The sequence below is a fragment of the Schistocerca piceifrons genome, chromosome 9, assembly GCF_021461385.2.
Source record: "Schistocerca piceifrons isolate TAMUIC-IGC-003096 chromosome 9, iqSchPice1.1, whole genome shotgun sequence".
Taxonomy (NCBI): domain Eukaryota; kingdom Metazoa; phylum Arthropoda; class Insecta; order Orthoptera; family Acrididae; genus Schistocerca; species Schistocerca piceifrons.
The window spans coordinates 167,194,394-167,214,931 of NC_060146.1; the positions used below are offsets into that span (position 1 = coordinate 167,194,394).

General features: G+C 42.7%; 1 protein-coding gene and 1 non-coding gene across 2 annotated transcripts in view; both read right to left on the reverse strand.

Moving 5' to 3' along the window:
* The window catches only part of LOC124716813 (luciferin sulfotransferase-like), an 80,160-nt gene that overhangs the window by 55,745 nt on the left and 3,877 nt on the right, over nt 1-20,538 (reverse strand). The window lies entirely within an intron of this gene.
* On the reverse strand, nt 7,402-7,476 carry Trnas-cga. The gene has a single exon. It is a non-coding gene; the product is annotated as a tRNA-Ser (tRNA).

Sequence of the window (20,538 nt, forward strand, 5' to 3'; positions counted from 1 at the left end):
AAAAGCCTATTGAAAGGAGGGTATAAGATGAACATCAACAAAAGCAAAACGAGGATAATGGAATGTAGCCGAATTAAATCGGGTGATGCTGAGGGAATTAGATTAGGAAATGAGACACTTAAAGTAGTAAAGGAGTTTTGCTATTTGGGGAGCAAAATAACTGATGATGGTCGAAGTAGAGAGGATATAAAATGTAGACTGGCAATGGCAAGGAAAGCGTTTCTGAAGAAGAAAAATTTGTCAATATCGAGTATAGATTTAAATGTCAAAGTCCTTACTGAAAGTATTTGTATGGAGTGTAGCCATGTATGGAAGTGAAACGTGGACGATAAATAGTTTATACAAGAAGAGAATAGAAGCTTTCGAAATGTGGTGCTACAGAAGAATGCTGAAGATTAGATGGGTAGATCACATAACTAATGAGGAGGTATTGAATAGAATTGGGGAGAAGAGCAGCTTGTGGCACAACTTGACTAGAAGAAAGGATCGGTTGGTAGGACATGTTCTGAGACATCAAGGATCACCAATTTAGTATTGGAGGGCAGCGTGGAGGGCAAAAATCGTAGAGGGAGACTAAGAGATGAATACACTAAGCAGATCCAGAAGGATGTAGGCTGCAGTAGGTACTGGGAGATGAAGAAGCTTGCACAGAATAGAGTAGCATGAAGAGCTGCATCAAACCAATCTCAGGACTGAAGACCACAACAACAACAACGACAACAACAACAACAACATTGAAAACGTTTAGATGAGAAATTTTAAATATTTGTACTCTTATAACTAAAATACTACCGAACGAGGTGGTGCAGTGGTTGGCATACTGGACTCGCATTCGGGAGGACGACGTTCAAACCTGCATCCAGCCATCCTGATTAGGTTCTTTGAAAGGGCACGGTCGACTTCCCTCCCCATCCTCTACCTAATCCTATGGGACCGATGACCTCTCTGTTTGGTCCCCTCCCCTAAATCAATCAATCCACCAACTAACTGAAACCTTAGAGCTTTGTTGTCTGTCACAACAAAACACCGGTAAAAGACGGTACATCATTGAATAAAACAGCCGGATTTCAGTCCAATATGGTGGATTAGTCCTAAACAAATTATACTAGAGTGATTCATTTGTGAGATGAAATTAAATGAAAAACTATTAAAATCTGATTTGTAGCTAGCATGAAAAACCAAGAAGTGGGCGCAATAAAATAAAATGGAGGGATGTTCTACCTGGACGAAAACCAAGTAAACAGTTACTGACGTAAGGTGAAACCTGAAAACCTCACATGCCGCTTCTCTGGTTTATACGTAATAGCAAGAGGCGATGAGACCGCGTGCTGTGTCTTCCTGGCGGCAAGACAGTTAACAGCTTGCCTAAAGGACGGCTCGCTCATGCAGGTGGTCTCTTGGCTGACACACAAATGGTGAATGACAACAAGGAATGTTGGGATAAAAAGTAGGAAAACAATTATTGAAAGACAATCGGTAAAAATAATAGTCACATATGAGATATACAGAGTGTCCCAAAAAGAATGACCCGATTTTAACTGGTAATAATATTGAGACTAATGTCACTCGGTAACTGAAACAGAGCTAGATGTAATCGCCATGGTCTAGAGTTTCAGAAAAAATCCTCTAGATGTCGCTACGAGCGCTGGACCTGGAGCGTACAGCCAGCCTCACGCAATATGGCGTCCGCGCATCAGAAGGCGTATTGTGTTATTGAATTTAGTCGTACTCAATCAGTGATCGCAGTTCAGCGGGCGCTTCATATTCGATTTCGTGCTAAACCACCATCACCAAAGAACATTCGACGGTGGTATAAACAGCTTGAAGAAACTGGGTGCCTCTGTAAAGGCAGAAGTCCTGGCCGGCCAAGCGTTCCTCAACATACAGTGGAACAAATCCGACAAGCATTCGAGCGGAGCCCTCGCAAGTCTACGGGTAATGACAATTTCATCTGTCAGCAAGATGGAGCACCACCGCACTGGCACAACAATGTGCGCAGTTTCCTCTATGCCACCGTGCCTCAACGTTGGATAGGACCGCAAGACCAGGTTTTACACTCTTGGCCTCCTAGGTCCCCTCACTTAACACCATGTGATTTCTTCCTGTGGAGATATCTTAAACAATATGTTTACGTTGCTCCCTTACCTCGTGACATTGATGAACTAACAACCAGAATATCAGCTGCTTTAGCTTCAGTGACAAAAGACATCTTACGCTAATTTTAGGATGAATTCCGCTATCAGCTAGAGTCATCCGTGCAACCAACGGAGGGCATAATGAACATTTATGAACTTCTGTCTTTTCTGAGTAATTTAGTATGCAATTTGTTGGTGTTAAGCCCTTCTTCCTAATAAACAATCCTATTTAAAATCGGGACATTCTTTTTGGAACACTCTGTATTCCTATTTATAACGCCCATAATTTCTCCTAACCTATACCGCGCCGGCTGGTCCCCAACGACGAGTGAAGACTTGTCCGGAAACTCCCCCCGACAGCGGTGGGGTACCAGCTTGACATAGCCGTGGCTGCTGTTTGTACAGTGAAGAGCCAAAGAAACTCGTATAGGAATGCGTATTCCAATACAGGTATACACTACTGGCGATTAAAATTGCCACACCAAGAAAAAATGCAGATGATATACAGGTATCCATTGGATAAATATATTATACTAGAACTGACATGTGATTACATTTTCACGCAATTTGGGTTCATAGATCCTGAGAAATCAGTACCCAGAACAACCACCTCTGGTCGTAATAACGCCCTTGATACGCCTGGGCATTGAGTCAAACAGAGCTTGGATGGCGTGTACAGGTACAGCTGCCCGTGCAGCTTCAACACGATACCACAGTTCATCAAGAGTAGTGAATGGCGTATTGTGACGAGCCAGTTGCCCGGCCACTATTGACCAGACGTTTTCAGCTGGTGAGAGATCTCGAGAATGTGCTGGCCAGGGCAGCAGTCGAACATTTTCTGTATCCAGAAATGCCCGTTCAGGACCTGCAACATGCGGTCGTGCATTATCCTGCTGAAATGTAGGGATTCGCAGGGATCGAATTTAGGATAGAGCCAAGGGTCGTAACACATCTAAAATGTAACGTCCAGTGTTCAAAGTGCCGTCAATGCGAACAAGAGGTGACAGAGATACGTAACCAATGGCACCCCTTATCATCACGTCAGGTGATAGGCCAGTATGGCGATGACGAATACCAATGTGCGTTCACCGCGATGTCGCCAAACACGGATGTGACCATCATGATGCTGTAAACAGAACCTGGATTCATCCGAAAAAATGACGTTTTGCCATTCGTGCACCCAGGTTCGTCGTTGAGTACACCATCGCAGGCGCTCCTGCCTGTGATGCAGCGTCAGGGGTAACCGCAGCCATGGTCTCCGAACTGATAGTCCATGCTGCTGCAAACGTCGTCGAACTGTTCGTGCAGATGGTTGTTGTCTTGTAAACGACCCTATCTGTTGACTCAGGGATCGAGACGTGGCTGCACGATCCGTTAGTCATGCAGATAAGATGCCTGTCATCTCGACTGCTAGTGATACGAGGCCGTTGGGATACAGCACGCTGTTCGGTATTACCCTTCTGAACCCACCGATTCCATATTCTGCTAACAGTCATTGGATGTCGACCAACGCGAGCAGCAATTTCCCGATACGATAAACCGCACTCGAGACATGCTACAATCAGAGCTTTATTAAAGTCGGAAACGTGATGGTACGCATTTCTCCTCCTTACACGAGGTATCACAACAACGTTTCACGAGGCAACGCCGGTCAACTGCTGTTTGTGTATGAGAAATCGGTTGGAAACTTTCCTCATGTCAGAACGTTGTAGGTGTCTCCACCGGCGCCAACCTTGTGTGAGTGCTCTGAAAAGCTAATCATTTGCATATCAGAGCATCTTCCTGCCGGTTAAATTTCCCGTCTGTAGCACAACATCTTCGTGATGTAGCAATTTTAATGGCCAGTAGCGTACGTAAACAGGCAGAATACGGCGCTGCGACCGGCGATGCCTGCATATGACAAGTGTTTGGCGCAGTTGCTAGATCGGTTACTGCTGCTACAGTAGCAGGTTATAAAGATTTAAGTGAGTTTGAACGTGGTGTTATAGTCGGCCCACGAGCGGCGGGGCACAGCGTGTCCGAGATGGCGATGAAGTGGGGATTTTCCCTTACGACCATTTCAAGAGTGTTCTGTGAAAACCAGGAAAATGATAAAACATCAGATCATCGATACTGCTGCGGCCGGAGAAAGACCCTGCAAAAACAGGACCAACGACGACTGAAGAGAATCGTCCACCGTGACAGAAATCTAACCCTTCTGCAAATTGCTGCACATTTCAATGCTGGGCCATTAGAGAGTGTCAGCGTCCGAACCATTGAACGAAACATCATCGCTATGGGTTTTCGTAGCCTAAGGCCGACTCTTGTACCCTTGATGACGGCACGACACAAAGCTTTACGCCTCGCCTGGGCCCGTCAACACCGACATCCGACTGTTGATGACTAGAAACCTGTTGCCTGGACGGACAAGTCTCGTTTAAAATTGTATCGAGCGGATGTACGTGTACGAGTATGGAGACAACCTCACGGATCCATCGACCCTGTGTATCAGCAGGGGACTATTCAAGCTGGTGGAGGCTGTGTAATGGTGTGGGGTGTGTGCAGTTGGAGTGATATGGGACCCCTTATACGTCTAGATACGACTCTGACAGGTGATACATACGTAAGCATCTTGTCTGCTCACCTGCATCCATTCACGTCCATTGTGCTTCCAGATGCACTTGTGAAATTCCTGCATTACAATGCGAAGCCCCACATGTTCAGAATTGCTACGGAGTGACTTCAGGAACACTTATGAGCTTGAACACTTGTGCTGACCACCAAACTCCCCAGGCATGAACATTATTGGACATATTCAGGATGCCTTGTAACCTGCTGATCAGATGAAATCTCCACACCCTTCTATTGTTACGGATGTCTGGACAGCCCTGCAGGATTCATAGTTTCAGTTCCCTCAGGCACTACCTCAGACATTACTGGAGTCCACGCCACATCGTTTTACGGAACTTTTGCGTGCTCGCTGGGGCCCTACACGATATTACTCACGTATACTAGTTTCTTTGGCTCTTCTATACAGTAAATACATATTAGATAAGCTGAAAGATAAGTTAGTACAGTGTCATATTGACGGCAAGATGTTATGCAACCATTTATTACATTTCTTCGCTCTCCTGAAAAATGTAAAATTTGTTATACGGTCTGCAAGTTTCCTCACATGCCCACGTATTTACAATCTGGAGGGGCAAGATGTGGTGAACGAGCTGACCAGGGAACTAGACCACCTCGACCAATCCACCTCTGCGGATACATCAGCATCTGGAGGCTTCCGCTGGGCGGCTGTGTGTCGCCATGTTGGTATCACATCACCTGACGGACCGACGGAGGAACATCTTCTAATTACAATGGAAGACGTTTACATGGATCGCTGAATATGTCCGTCCGTTTAAACGTGGAGGGAGGGCAACAAGCAGATTCCATATACCTAGATTTCCGGAATGCATTTGACACGCTGCCTCACTGCAGACTGTTAATGAAGGTTCCCACATATCTGAGTAGCTTGAAGACTTCTTAGTAACAGAACTCAGTACGTTCTCACCTGAGACAAGGGTATCGTCAGGAGTGCCCCAGCGAAGTGTGATAAGACCCCTATTGTTTTCTATATACGTAAATTATCTGCTGAACAGGGTCGGCAGTAATGGAGGTTGATTGGTGATGAGACTGTGCTGTACGAGAAGGTGTCCAAGTTTAGTGTCTGTAGGGGGATGCAAGACGACTTACAAGGGGAGGCCGCCAATTGTGAAATTCAGATTCGATTCATACTGCGCATAATAAAAGCTCATGGCCAGAGGTGTAATGTGGCAAAGCACCAAGATGCACTTCTCAGCCGTTGTCGAGAAAATCGACAGTTAAAATAAACCGTTGCGGTGAAATGTCCTCTACGGTTAATAGTTTTATACAGCGTCATGGCGCAGCGGTAAGCGCTCGGGTTTGTAATTGGAAGGTCACCGGATCGAATCTCGTGCCATGCAACATTTTTTTTTATTATTAGGTTTTTGTAATTCAAATATATATATATATATATATATATATATATATATATATATATATATATACTATTAATGAATTGCTTATGCATTTTGGTAAAGGCGGATAGCTCTCCAATTGTACAGCCTCCATTTTTCCGTTTGTTTAACAGGGTGTACCAAAGCTCTCACGTCCGCACTGATTTTCGACGATGTTATAAGTTGCGCTAGGGACCGCATCTACCTTCTTTCGAAGTTAGCAGGCAACTACGCTTTTATGCGGCGGCTCGTTTCGGCTCATTCAACATCTGCCCTTCAAGTGTAACGAGCGAGTAACGGAGCTTATATTTCATACCTGCCACAGCAAATTTGTGTTCGTGGGGTCTCTATTCTAATTCGAACGTTTGACTTACGCTATACGTATTCGTTTCGGAATATCGTTTCTACGTCTTCCGTTAACTATACGTGGTTAACATTATGAAGACAATTAATAACATTTGTGAAATACAACTTTGTTTGCGGGAAACATAATGATGTTCGAAGTCGCCAGTTTTTCCACGACAAACGACCTTCAACAACTTATTATATGCATAATTGTTGCAACTGATTGCCGGGAATTACATATATATATATATATATATATATATATATATATATATATATATGTATGTGTGTGTGTGTGTGTGTGTGTATAGACACATTTGAATAACAAAAAACAAATACTAAAAAAAATGCATGGCGCGAGATTCGATCCGGCGACCTTCGGATTACGAACACGAGCGCTTACCGCTGAGCTACGACGCTGTCGATAATTATTAATCGTTGAGAGTATTTCATTGCAACGGTTTATTTTAACTGTCTATTTTCTCGACAACGGCAGAGAAGTGCATCTTGGTGCTTTGCCACATTACACCTCTGGCCATGAGCTTTTATCATGCGCAGTATGAATTGAATCTGAATTTCACAATTGGCGGCCTCCCCTTGTTAGACAAAATATCTAATTGGTATGACGAACGGCAGTTAGCTCTAAATGTGGATGAGTGGGAAAAACAAACCTGTAATGTTCGGATACAGCAGAAGTTGTGTCCTGCCTGATACAGTCACATAGTTTAAATATCTGGGCTTAACGCTGCAAAGGAATACGAAATGGAATTAGTGTGTGAGGACTGCCGAAGGTTGGAGAACTGTTGACTTCAGTTTATTGTGAGAATTTTAGGAAAATGTGGTTCATCTGTAAAGAAGACGCTAGTGCGACCTATTCGTGAGTACTGCTTGTGTGAAACTTCCTGGCAGATTAAAACTGTGTGCCCGACCGAGACTCGAACTCGGGACCTTTGCCTTTCGCGGGCAAGTGCTCTACCAACTGAGCTACCGAAGCACGACTCACGCCCGGTACTCACACCTTTACTTCTGCCAGTACCTCGTCTCCTACCTTCCAAACTTTACAGAAGCTCTCCTGGCAGAAGTAAAGCTGTGAGTACCGGCCGTGAGTCGTGCTTCGGTAGCTCAGTTGGTAGAGCACTTGCCCGCGAAAGGCAAAGGTCCCGAGTTCGAGTCTCGGTAGAGCACACAGTTTTAACCTGCCAGGAAGTTTCATATCAGCGCACACTCCGCTGCAGAGTGAAAATCTCATTCTGGTACTGCTTGTGTGTTTGGGATCCGCACCAGGTCTGATTAAAAAAAGACATCGAATCGATTCAGAGGTAGAGCGACAGATTTGAAAATGCACTTCTCACGTTTGCTACTGGATCGTATTGTGTAAATCACACAATATTTCATCGATGAAACTGCTCGACATCTTCAGGTGGTGGTAGCTGTTGCTATCACTGTTGCAAGACACGTCTTGCAGCAGAGACAGCACCAACTATCATCACCTGAAGATGCCGAGCAATTGCATCGATGAAATATTGGAGGATTTACACAATACAATTCGCTGAGAAACCGAGAAGTGTATTCGTAACAGATCCGTCGGGAAAGCCTTGAAGAGTCACAATGGTAAATTTATTACCAATAGGTTCCAGCACCACAGAGATGCTTTGGGAGCTCAAATGGAATACCCTGGAGGGAAGGCAGCGTTCTCTTCGAGGAACACTTTTCAGAAACTTTAGAGAACCAGCATTTGAAGCTGACTGCGTCAAACCTTACTGCCACCAACATACATTTAGCTTGAGGGCTACGAAGATAAGAGAAATTGGAGCTCATGTGGAGCCATATGTACAGTAGTTTTTCCCTCTTTCTATCTGTGAGTGGAACAGGAAGGGAAACAGCTAGTAACAGTACGCAGCACCCTTCACCGTACACCATACGGTGGCTTGCGGAGTTTGTATGTAGCTGAAGATGTATTCATGGCTCTTTGCAAGAGACTTCAGGAACGAGCAAAGTTGCTGACCTTTCCCTTGGAAACCTGTGCGATACTAGGTGCTGTCGGAGGATGCTCTTTTGCATTAAATTATAGACAAATTGTTAACATTGTTTTCAGTAATTGAGTGATGAATGCACTTACCAAGCAGTACCAAATCTTGTGGTTGTTGTGTTGTTGTGGTCTTCAGTCCTGAGACTGGTTTGATGCAGCTCTCCATGCTACTCTATCCTGTGCAAGCTGCTTCATCTCCCAGTACCTACTGCAGCCTACATCCTTCTGAATCTGCTTAGTGTATTCATCTCTTTGTCTGCCTCTACGGTTTTTACCCTCCACGCTGCCCTCCAATACTAAATTGGTGATCCCTTGATGCCTCAGAATACGCCCTACCAAGCGATCCCTTCTTCAAGTTGTGCCACAAACTCCTCTTCTCACCAATTCTATTCAATACCTCCTCATTAGTTACGTGATCTACCCATCTAATCTTCAGCATTCTTCTGTAGCACACATTTCGAAAGCTTCTATTCTCTTCTTGTCTAAACTATATATCGTCCACGTTTCACTTCCATACATGGCTACACTCCATACAAATACTTACAGAAACGACTTCCTGACACTTAAATCAATACTCGATGTTAACAAATTTCTCTTCTTCCGAAACGCTTTCCTTACCATTGCCAGTCTACCTTTTATATCCTCTCTACTTCGACCATCATCATTTATTTTGCTCCCCAAATAGCAATACTCCATTACTACTTTAAGTGTCTCATTTCCTAATCTAATTCCCTCAGCATCACCCGACTTAATTCGACTACATTCCATTATCCTCGTTTTGCTTTTGTTGATGTTCATCTTATACCCTCCTTTCAAGACACTGTCCATTCCGTTCAACTGCTCTTCCAAGTCCTTCGCTGTCTCTTACAGAATTACAATGTCATCGGCGAACATCAAAATTTTTATTTCTTATCCATGGATTTTAATACCTACTCCGAACTTTTCTTTTGTTTCCTTTACTGCTTGCTCAATATACAGATTGAATAGCATCGGGGAGAGGCTACAACCCTGTCTCATTCCCTTCCCAACCACTGTGGTAGGCTTGATTATAGGACATGATTCACTAAGAGAGATGAATGAAATAATAGACTTTGCCTCCAGTAAAGTGATGTTAACGAAAGATTGAGCTCCCGTAACACTTAGTTCAAAATGACAAATTACATGGATTCTACTGTCAAGGAATCATGATTAAAATGATGACTCGTGACAGATAGAAGAAGGACCTGCTAGTGTTTCTGTTTTGAGTGTACGTGAGCAAAAAAGCTGCTAAATCGAATGTCGTAGTGCCAGAACAACATTAGGAATTTAAAAGTATTGTTCACCAAGTGCTAGGGAAGTATGTGCCTAGCAAAAATATCCACCTTGGTACAACAAACATATTAGGAAGTTGCTGAGAAAGCAGAGAATTTTAAACGTAATCACTGCTCCGCTGACAAACAGAAGTTATGCGAAATGAAAACAGCTGTCCAAAGGTCAATGAGAGATTCATTTAATGAATTTGAAAGCAATATTTTATCTGCAGATTCTAAAAATAACTCCAAAAAATTTTGGTCGTGCGTAAAATCTATGAACGCTACAAGTAATTCAATACCTTCTCTTGCTGACAGTACGGGTATTGTAACGGATCATGATAAACAGAAGGCCGAAATTCTAAACCTAGCTTTCGAAAACTTGTTTAGTGTAGAGGACTGCAGCCCCATTAATTATCGAACAAACGCAAGGATGGCTGACGTAGTGTTTAGTGTATCTGGGATTGTAAAACAGTTAGGATCCTTAGACGCCAGGAAGGCATCTGGCCCAGACGGTATCCCCGTAAGATTATATGTTGACTATGCTACAAATATAGCTTACAGTTCGTTAGTTCGTCCAGTCTTAGAGTATTTTTCGTCTGTATGGGACCGTTACCATTTCGGTCTGATTCAAAGGATTGAGAAGGTCCAAAGAAGAGCGGCAAGATTCGTGACTGCTACATTTAGCCATTGCGAGAGCGTTACAAATCTCATAGAAAGTTTGAAGTGGGACACACTTGCAGATAGACGACGCGCTAAACGGAAGGGGGTGCTCACTAAATTCCGAAATCCGATCTTCGCCGAGGATGTAGACCATATATTATTACCAGCAACTTTCAAATCGCGTAATGATCACCATTCAAAGATAAGAGAAGTTAGAGCTCGTACTGAGGCGTTCAGACAGGCGTTTTTCCCTCTCGCGATCCGCCAGTGGAACAGGGGGGAGGGGGGGGGGGTAGGGGAGGGGAAATATGACATTGGCGCGAATTGTGCCCTCCACCACACATCGCTAGGTGGCTAGCGGAGTGTATACGTAGATATGTAGATACAACAATTACTACAGGATTATGCTACTGGATTCGATAACAATCCATGTGTAATAAAAGGACGCCTTCTAACTGTGACACCGCACAAAACTTACTGTCACAGTTACTACTCCATCCCCAGGGCGCTAAGATCTGCCACCAACTCTGAAATCAAGCGAATGCTTATCTAGAGCATCACAGACCCATCAGATAGTCAGTATTGTAGTCCATTACTGATGGTACAAAATTAGACCGAAGTGTTTGAGGGATACAAATATAGTCATTATTCCTGTGAGGACAAGATCTCCAAACATTGAAGAGCTCATTCAAAAATTGCGTGGTGTTAAAATTTTTACAAGTACATTTCGCAAGAACTTTTACATTTGGACTAAAGAAAATACACTGCATTTATCCACTCAGGGTGCAGTTAACATTTTACTGATTTACCGTTCAGCCTTAATGTTAGCTCTGGTGTCTTTATTTCTGCACTAGACACGGTCATGGGTCATGAGTTATGTGATTTAGTAATGCTATTAACAGATGAGAAGTTAATTGCAACCCAAACTTGGCAGTAACGTCAGTTGTCTTAACACACACTGCAAAATATCCATATGTTGCTACCAACTTAAACAAGTCAGAGTTTGCACTCATAGAGATTAACTTCATGGATCGGTTAATTTTTCCTTATGGCATTTTGCCAGCTAAAAAGATCAATGCCGTATAGAAATAAATTAAAAGGATTTTTGGGATTAGCTGTGCTCTACCTTGTTCCCACTCAAGCCTTAAACTCTGAGACATACGGTAGTTGAACTTGAAGAAAAAATTGTCATGGCAATGGATGTAGATGTAGACTCATGATTGTCAGTTGGCATTTGACAAAATCAAAACTGCCTGAGTTAATGTGCAAATATTACACCACCCAGATATGGCGCTACATTTTGGAGTAATGATTGATGTGTCATCATATGGATTAGGATCATTCCTGCTCCAGGTTCAATTAGTTAATGGATCACTTGTGTGCATAGCATTAGCCAGCTGACCTCTTGCGAACTGTGAACGTCTGTACACTACTACAGAGCATGAAGCACTGACAGTTCTATGACAATTTAGTAAGTTTCATTATTATCTTACATTATACCAAAGTATTCTATGATCACGAAGCACTGAGCTTTCTGTGTGCCTGTAAATTTCTTCATCCACACTCAGCCAGGTAGATACTTATTTTGCAAGGATATCGTTTCAACATCACATATGTGCACGGCAAGGAAAATATCATTGCAGATGCATTGTCAAGACTCATAAAAGGATTGAAAGACACTACTTGGGATGAGGAACAGACATCAGAGTCCAAATTTTTGGTTATGTAGGATAATCAGAAACGTAGATACTATCTCAGATTGTGTAAGAACATGGCAGAACCACAGTGGAATGGTATCATCCAATAAATTCAAACAAGCTGCAAACCAAAGATTGCACAGTGATGCATTATTTCACTGGAGGAGTCATCATACAGAACATTGGTGTGTTTGCATTCCGGATAAGTATGTTAAAAGTTAATTTGGTGTATATATATATATACCAAATTAACTTTTAACATACCTATATATATATATATATAGGGTGTCCCATTTATCTTGACCACCCTAAATAACTGTTTGTCCAGATGCAAATGTTTCAAGCAGATGTTCTTTAGCCATCAGGGGGACATCAATCAGTATGATTGCCTTCGTTGTAGCTTTGTGTTTTACAAAGATATGAACAGTGGTATGACTTTTTTAAATGGCACCCTGTATTTTTTATTGGTAGTTCATTTCCTCTCCTAAAGACGTATTCAAAAATGTATCACAGTCTACCATTCACTGAAACACAACGTCATTAAGTACATAACACAACATTGACTTTGAGCCCGGGATCACAAACTTGTCCACTTGCTGGAGTTGTCAGAAAACAGATGAAAACCAAGTAAAACATAACACAAAATTGACTTTGACCCTCCTGTACCACTGCCCAGGAGTAGAAGATTCAAAGGTGCTCAAAGTGGTGACCCTGGACACCGATACACTAATGCTCTCGTTGAATGAAAGAATTATTTACTGCTTCCAGTGTTGTCTGCTGAAGAGAATTACAAGCAAGCACGATAGGTTCATGCATGTCAAATGGAGTTGTTGGAATATCGCGATAGACAACGTCTTTAATGCATCCCCAAATAAAAAATACAGAGGATTTAATCAGGAGACCTAGAAGGCATAGTAACTGTTACTCGTCGACCAAAACATCTGGCAGGATACCTTCGGTTCAGAACACGGCGTGCACGCAAGGCATTATGTGCTGGACATCCATCGTGTTGAACCACACAAGCATTCTGGTTCTTAGCGGCACTTCATCCAGAAGAGGAGGAAGAATTCATCTGAGGAAGTTGGCATACGCTCTGCCGTTTAGACTACCACTGATGAAATAAGGGCCAATAAATGTAGTACCAAGCATCCCACACCAGAATTTAACGCTCCATTGACACTGATGTTCCACCTCTTTAAACCATCGTGCGTTGTCGCTGGACCAATAATGCAAGTTCCTTGCATTTACCTGTCCTTTGTTTGAGAAGAAAAATTCATCGGTAAATAGAATATTGGAGAAGAAGTTCGGGCTGCCGAGGATTTGCTGCTGTGGCCACTGACAGAACTGTACACGATTCTGGAAATCATTCCCATGCAATTCTTGATGTAGGTGTACATAGTAAGGATGGAACCGGTGACGTGTAAGAATAGGATATACACTAGTTTTAGGAATCGTGTTCAGGCTGTCGTGTGCTCACATGTGGATTCATAGCAACGTAAGCGAGGACAGTAACTTCGGCAGCTTCGTCTGTGCGAGTCCTACGACGATTGCGTTGTCGTGGGTTGAAACTTCCCGTTTCCTGAAGCATCGCAACAAGACGAGAAAACATCCGTCGGGAAGGTGGGTTCTTGTCAGGATATCGCTCTCTGTACAGCTCCGCTGCCTGCGTAGCATTTCGCCTACCTTCAACAACAACAATAAAAGAAACGTTATGTCGATGCAGTTTGTAGGAAGGACAGCCTTTACTGTATGCCTACTCTACACAACAGTATTTAAAAGGACCTGTACATAAGAAAACGGTGTTGCAAATACTGTTCTGATAACTTCCATCCCCCACAGATGAGTAGCATTTCTACCTTCTCTTCGTTGGTGTACATTCTACTCACACAACTCTTCAACTGACGATGGTTGACGGAATGATGGTTTACATTTGTCCTCTGTCAATGTCAGCACGTGGACGTATTCCATTACCCCGAGTACCTGCACTAAGCGCTCGGAACATCAACATCAATATTGTGTTATGTAATTAATAACGTTGTGTTTCAGTAAATGGTAGACTGTGATAAATTTTTGAACAGGTCCTTAGGAGAGGAAATGAATTACCGAATAAAAAATGCAGCGTGCCATTTAAAAAAATCTTAACACTGTTCACATCTTTGTAAAAAACAAAGCTACAACGAAGGCAATCATGCTGATTGATGTCCCCCTGACGGCTAAAGAACGTTTGCTTGAAACGTTTTGTAATTTGCATCTGGACAAACAGTTTCTTAGGGTGGTCAAGAAAAATGGGATACCCTGTATAGTATAGAGTCTTTGTGAAATCTTTCTGTACACAAAGAAGATTGGAAGATATTGTCACATACCAAATCTCCAGAGAATCGTGCAGCATCTACTGCGGAAATTTCAGTTGGGTGAAAAATCTCAGAGTACAGTGCCTTCGTCCGAAATGCGAAAATAATAACTGCTTCAGTCTGAGTTAACATCCAAAAATTAGAATGCACCACTTGTGAAAATTTAATGATCTACAATGACATGACAACACAGTTCAATTCAAGCCAAGCGATTTGACTTCAGTATACCGGGTAATCAAAAAGTCAGTATAAATTTGAAAACTTAATAAACCACGCAATAATATAGATAGAGAGGCAAAAATTGACACACATGCTTGGAATGACATGGGGTTTTGTTAGAACAAAAAAAAACGAAGTTCACAAAATGTCCGGCAGATGGCGCTGGACAGCAAAACGTCAGTGACTGCGCATGACAATCGTGTATAAATGGAGCTGTAATGTGAGAGAGAATCAGACGCGCCAGTAGTCGCAGCATGTTGACGTTACCTGAAAAGGCGCTTTTAGTGAAGCTGTATTATTAGAATGGGGAATGTGCTAGTTGAGCATTACAATCCTATGGCCATAGGAAGGGGATTCGAACAGGTAAAGGTCCGTTGACAAATGCAGCTGTGGCGAGAATGATTTCGAAGTTCGAAGCCACGGGTTGTTTAGACGATAGACCCCGTAGTGGCCGACCGAGCACAAGGTGTAGTGCTGCTGAGACAGTTCAGGAAGAAATGGAGACTGTAGCGGGTTCGTCTATGCACGGGGAATTCAGCGCTCGTGCATCGCACGTCGCACCGGCATTCCATACACTACTGTTTGGTTGCCACTGAGGCGTAGCCTCCGATGCTATCCGTACAAAATCCATCGGCATCATGAACTGTTACTTGGCGAGTTAGTGAAGCGGAGGGCATTTGCGGTGTGGGCGTTTCAAAAGATGGCGGAAGATGGCGATTGGTTGAGTAACGTGTTGTGGACCGACGAAGCTCATTTCACGCTCTGGGGGTCTGTCAGCGCCCACAACTGCACAATTTGGGCTACCGAAAATCCTAGAACTGTCGTGGAAACTCCATTACACGACGAGAAAGTCACGTTATGGGTTGTATTCACCACATCACCGTTATCGGGCCTTTTTTCTTCAAGGAAATGCGTGATTCTGGTTTTGTAACGGCTACCGTGACGGGTGAGAGGTACGCCGATATGTTACGATATGTTACAAAATCGCATCATCCCCAGCCTGGCTGATAAACACCTGCTGGAACGTACGATGTTTATGCAGGATGGCGCTCCACCCCATATTGCTAGACGCGTGAAAGATCTCTTTCGAGCATCGTTTGGTGATGATCGTGTGCTCAGCCGTCACTTTCGTCATGCTTGGCCTCCCAGGTCCCCAGACCTCAGTCCGTGCGATTATTGACTTTGAGGTTACCTGAAGTCGCAAGTGTATCATGATCGACCGACATCTCTAGGGATGCCGAAAGACAACATCCGACGCCAATGCCTCACCATAACTCCGGTCATGCTTTACAGTGCTGTTCACAACATTATTCCTCGACTACAGCTATTGTTGAGGAATGATGGTGGACATATTGAGCATTTCCTGTAAAGAACATCATATTTGCTTTGTCTTACTTTGTTATGCTAATTATTGCTATTGTGATAAGATGAAGTGCCATCTGTCGGACATTTTGTGAACTTTTGTATTTTTTTGGTTCTAATAAAACCCCATGTCATTCCAAGCATGTGTGTCAATTTGTATCTCTGTATCTACATTATTCTGTGATTTCTTCAGTTTTCAAATTTATTCTGACTTTTTGATCACCCGGTATGACACTGATTTAGCGTTCTGACTGATCGCATAGTAGTTCGAACCATGGCGTTAGGGGATTTTTGCACTCCATCCTCACAGAAGAAGATTAAGTCGTTAATGTCAATGTTATGGGTTCTTTGCCTAGCGCCAGAGAAAATGTAAAATACGTAACTGGATTTTATTAGCTATTTTCAAAGTACATAGAACTGTACACTTGTTCCATAATTAACAAACTTTTCGGCAATTACATTCCACTCTTTGGGAAGCTACTGATATTATTGTCTGACAAAGCTACCAACTTTATGGGATAGAGATGGAAAAGATATTTATAGGTTAACAAGATCAGACAAATCTTAATTTCAAAGTTTGATCCTGAGAATAATCGCATTATAAGGTTATTTCGTGAACTAAGCAGATTAACGGCTAAAGCTCAACGAAGAAAGAAGTACTTCGACCAACAATTTAAAAGGACATAGAAATACCTCGTGGGCACAAAGATGTTGCTGAAATGTCACCCAAAGTCACAAAACGAAAAATAAAAAGTGGCAGCTTTTATACCCAGCTTTCATACTCCAGTTCTTGTGGAATTACAAACAATCCATTAGGAAGAACATCTGCAACTGAGCATTATACCAGTGACTGAAAATACCGCTTCAGTTGTAGATTTCTTTTATTGTCCCACGACCGGTTTCGGGCTGTTATAAACTGATCTTCAGGTGTCATATCTGTGCTGTGGCCCCCGTGTACTAGGTGCGGTGTGCTCCCTGTCCTGCACTCGTAGGTGGCACACCGTGCCTAGTACACGGGGGCCACAGCACAGATATGACACCTGATGATGAGTTTATAAAATCCCGAAACCGGTCGTGGGATAATAAAAGAAATCTACAACTGAAGCGATATTTTCAACTGCTGGCCTTAATAAACTGTCGCTATACCGAATCTTGGTGTGTATGTTTTACATTGTCCTACTAGTAACAAAGTTAAATGGATGTACACCCCCCCCCCCCTACCATAAGATTTGAAGTGATACAATTCACGAGACTGACACACTATGTGCGCAACATTTTTCATTAGAAATAAAGTTTAGCAAACGGTTTGAGGTAGCGTCAACTTTTTTTTTTTCTTTCTCTGTCTGTCAAAGCTGACAAACACAGATATACAGTAGTTCAGGTGGCGCAATGCCACTGATCATTATGTTATCATATGTAGCATGTAAATAGAATCTTATGAGCATGTAGCAATGTTACAGAGAATTTGTTTTGTAAGATGGCAGGAACTATGTCCCTTACATGAAGTCATTAAAGATCACCTAACTCACGTTGAGCGAAAAGTAGGGCTGAACAAAAATGACTGACAAGGCACAATGCATCTTGTAGAGGGTATAGTATGGACGTATTGGAATAATTGATGTCGGGTGACGGTTTTAAAGTAATTCACAAGACATGAAAAACTTTGTGGAAACGTGTCGATTTACTGGAGGCTAGTTTATCCCAGGGAAGTATAATGAGTTGACCATGGCCGGCCAGGGAGCGCCGAAGGGAAGCGACAATAGGCAGTTTAGGATGGCTAAAGCTCTGAGAAAGTGGTAACGGGGTGCGGCCCCAGCTGCCTTAAGATGAGTGACAGTGAGTGGGTGGTTGACCCCATGCTGGTGCACGGGGAAGCAGACGGAGAACTTGTATGCCTGTTGATAAATGTCTGCCGTCCCGTTTTCAGTGAAACACACGAGAAAGCCGCCCAAAGCTATGGTGGAACGGTCAACAGAGGTCAAAATATGCATGTTCCTGACTATAGCAAGTTCATGCTGAATTCACGGTCCACAGAGTCTGAAGTGAATCAGGTGAAGAGCGACAGAATGAAATACGTCGGCCTCCGATGGGAACGTAGGACCAAGGAATTTGAAGTACTCTCCTGGGAGTCAGAATTCCGGAAAAATTGATGTTTTGTGCAGACGCTAACCTTGATGGGTGGCCTGGGAGGAGCTAATTAGCAGAAGTTGAGAGGAAGCGAAATTTTGTGGGAATTTGTTCACTTCCCAGAGCAGGCATTGGTCGGCACTGGAAAGTGACGCATAATTAATGCGACTTGCGCTGCAATTGGCGTAAGTGATTTTGATGGCGAAGAGTGGACTGGGAGAAGTCCCCGTAGAGGTCTTCCGTTCCCAGCTTGCCTAGAGTGCGGACGTGGCGTTCTTTACTCAGCTTGCCTGAGAGAGAGTGAGCATCTCTGCAGTTTAGGACTTAGCAAACGGAACGATTGAGCTTGGAGATAGAAAGTTTTCGTTCAGCTATGTACTGAGTAAGATAGCTAGAAGTGAATGGACGAGCTCAGCCTTGCAGCACCACGAGGTCGGCTGACGTCCACGTAACGACGTCGCCCTGCCACGCTGAATTCGGTGATATTGCACCCGCTCCGACCACTGATTAATTTGTTGGATCACGTCGGCAAAGTTTCCATAAGGGTTTCATGGGCCGTGTATTGTAGAATTCTTTTCACACTTCGCATTACGCCTGGGTTAGTCGACAGGAATTACTTTGATTTATCACGCTTTACTCCATGCAAATGCAATTTATTACCACTGCCTGTTAGGAGAGTCATGTAATGTGATGATTGAAGGTCGTGAGTTAAAATAAATCTGTGCTAATCGACTGCATCTGTTTTCAATCAAGTAGTTGAAATCCCAAGTCACTTTCTTAATTAATTTTATGTTCAACATTTGCATCTGGTGTTCAATAGCTGAATATAACATCAATGTGCACCTTTTTAATTAAAAGGGATCAATTCTGAATCAATTAATGTCAACACTGCCACCGCAGTTCAATCGGGAGTCACAGGGCCTTATTACTTTCTTTGCATTATCTGACATTGCGGCAGTTTTGCACTCTCTGTTGATCTGTTAGTCAATTACCTGGGGTGAACACACACCAAAACCGGATAAGTGAGGGGAGGGGTGTTACAGTTTTATTTTATTTTCTACATAATTTTAAGTCAGTAACATTAAGGTTTACCTGTCAGTGAAGATTGTACGTAACCTGTTCCTACGTAACCTACACACAGCATATGCACTTCTTACCAAATTACGACACATATCATTCCTTTCTTTACCTTCTATATCTGTCTATTAAATAAAAGACAGTTATTCCATGGTGAGTTGTCTATCCTTTTTCTTTGGCTATTTGTTCTCTTTAGTTTCCTTTTTTATTGCAAGGGAACCTACCTCTGTAAGAAGAGTCAGCAGACTTCGACATGGGAGCGTACATACAAAACTAGAGCTACACATCATGCAAATATCTGTTGCAGTTTAGCGTACTATTGTCTATTTGTAATATAGTCAAATGATGTGCGTGAATAAATAATGAATGTGGGACCATCTGTTTTCTAAAGACATTTGCTCAGTGTTTGCACTGGACAGTTTTGTGTTGCAATTTTGAGTGCAGTAATGTTCAGGAACATATAGTGACGTGTATGAGCTTCATGCAAGTGACTAGTATGAATCCTGTTTTAGTACTAGTATGCCATAATATGATGCAAATGCTAATTTTGTGATATTTGAACTATGTGATCAGTCAGAACGCTAAAACAGTGTCATATATTGAAGTCAAATCGCTTCACTTGAATTGAACTGTGTTGTCATGTCATTGTAGATCATTAAATTTTCACAAGTGGTGTATTCTAATTTTTGGCCGTTAACTCAGACTGAAGCAGTCATTATTTTCGCATTCCGAACGAAGGCATTGTACTCTGAGATTTTTGCTATCTATGAATTCCGGATGTAACATGTCGACTTGTCCATCAACCATTCAGTATCCGGAAATCAAACTGAATCCATATCTCTAAGGACCACAGATCCATTGAGTGACAATGGAATCTGTACAGAACTAACCCATCTCTTACAGACTCAGTTTAACAAATTTCATATGCAAATGCTTGATACTGCATTACGACTGTTCCCTGTCTGATAATGGAGCTACCCAGACATGGAAAGATTCCAGAGATTCCTGTACAATCCAGAGGGAATGTTGCTCTGCATATCGATCGCCATTCTTGAGTGCATTATTATCTGATGCAGATTCCAACCTTCCATATCACCAACTCCACAATTACAATTCACCGTTCCAATGACAGAAGACCGATGACATCCTTAAAAAATGTGCAATGGAACTGAACTTCATAAAACGATATACAGTAACAAAAAACTTTTATGCATTGACCCGTAAATTTTAATTTTTTTTTCAA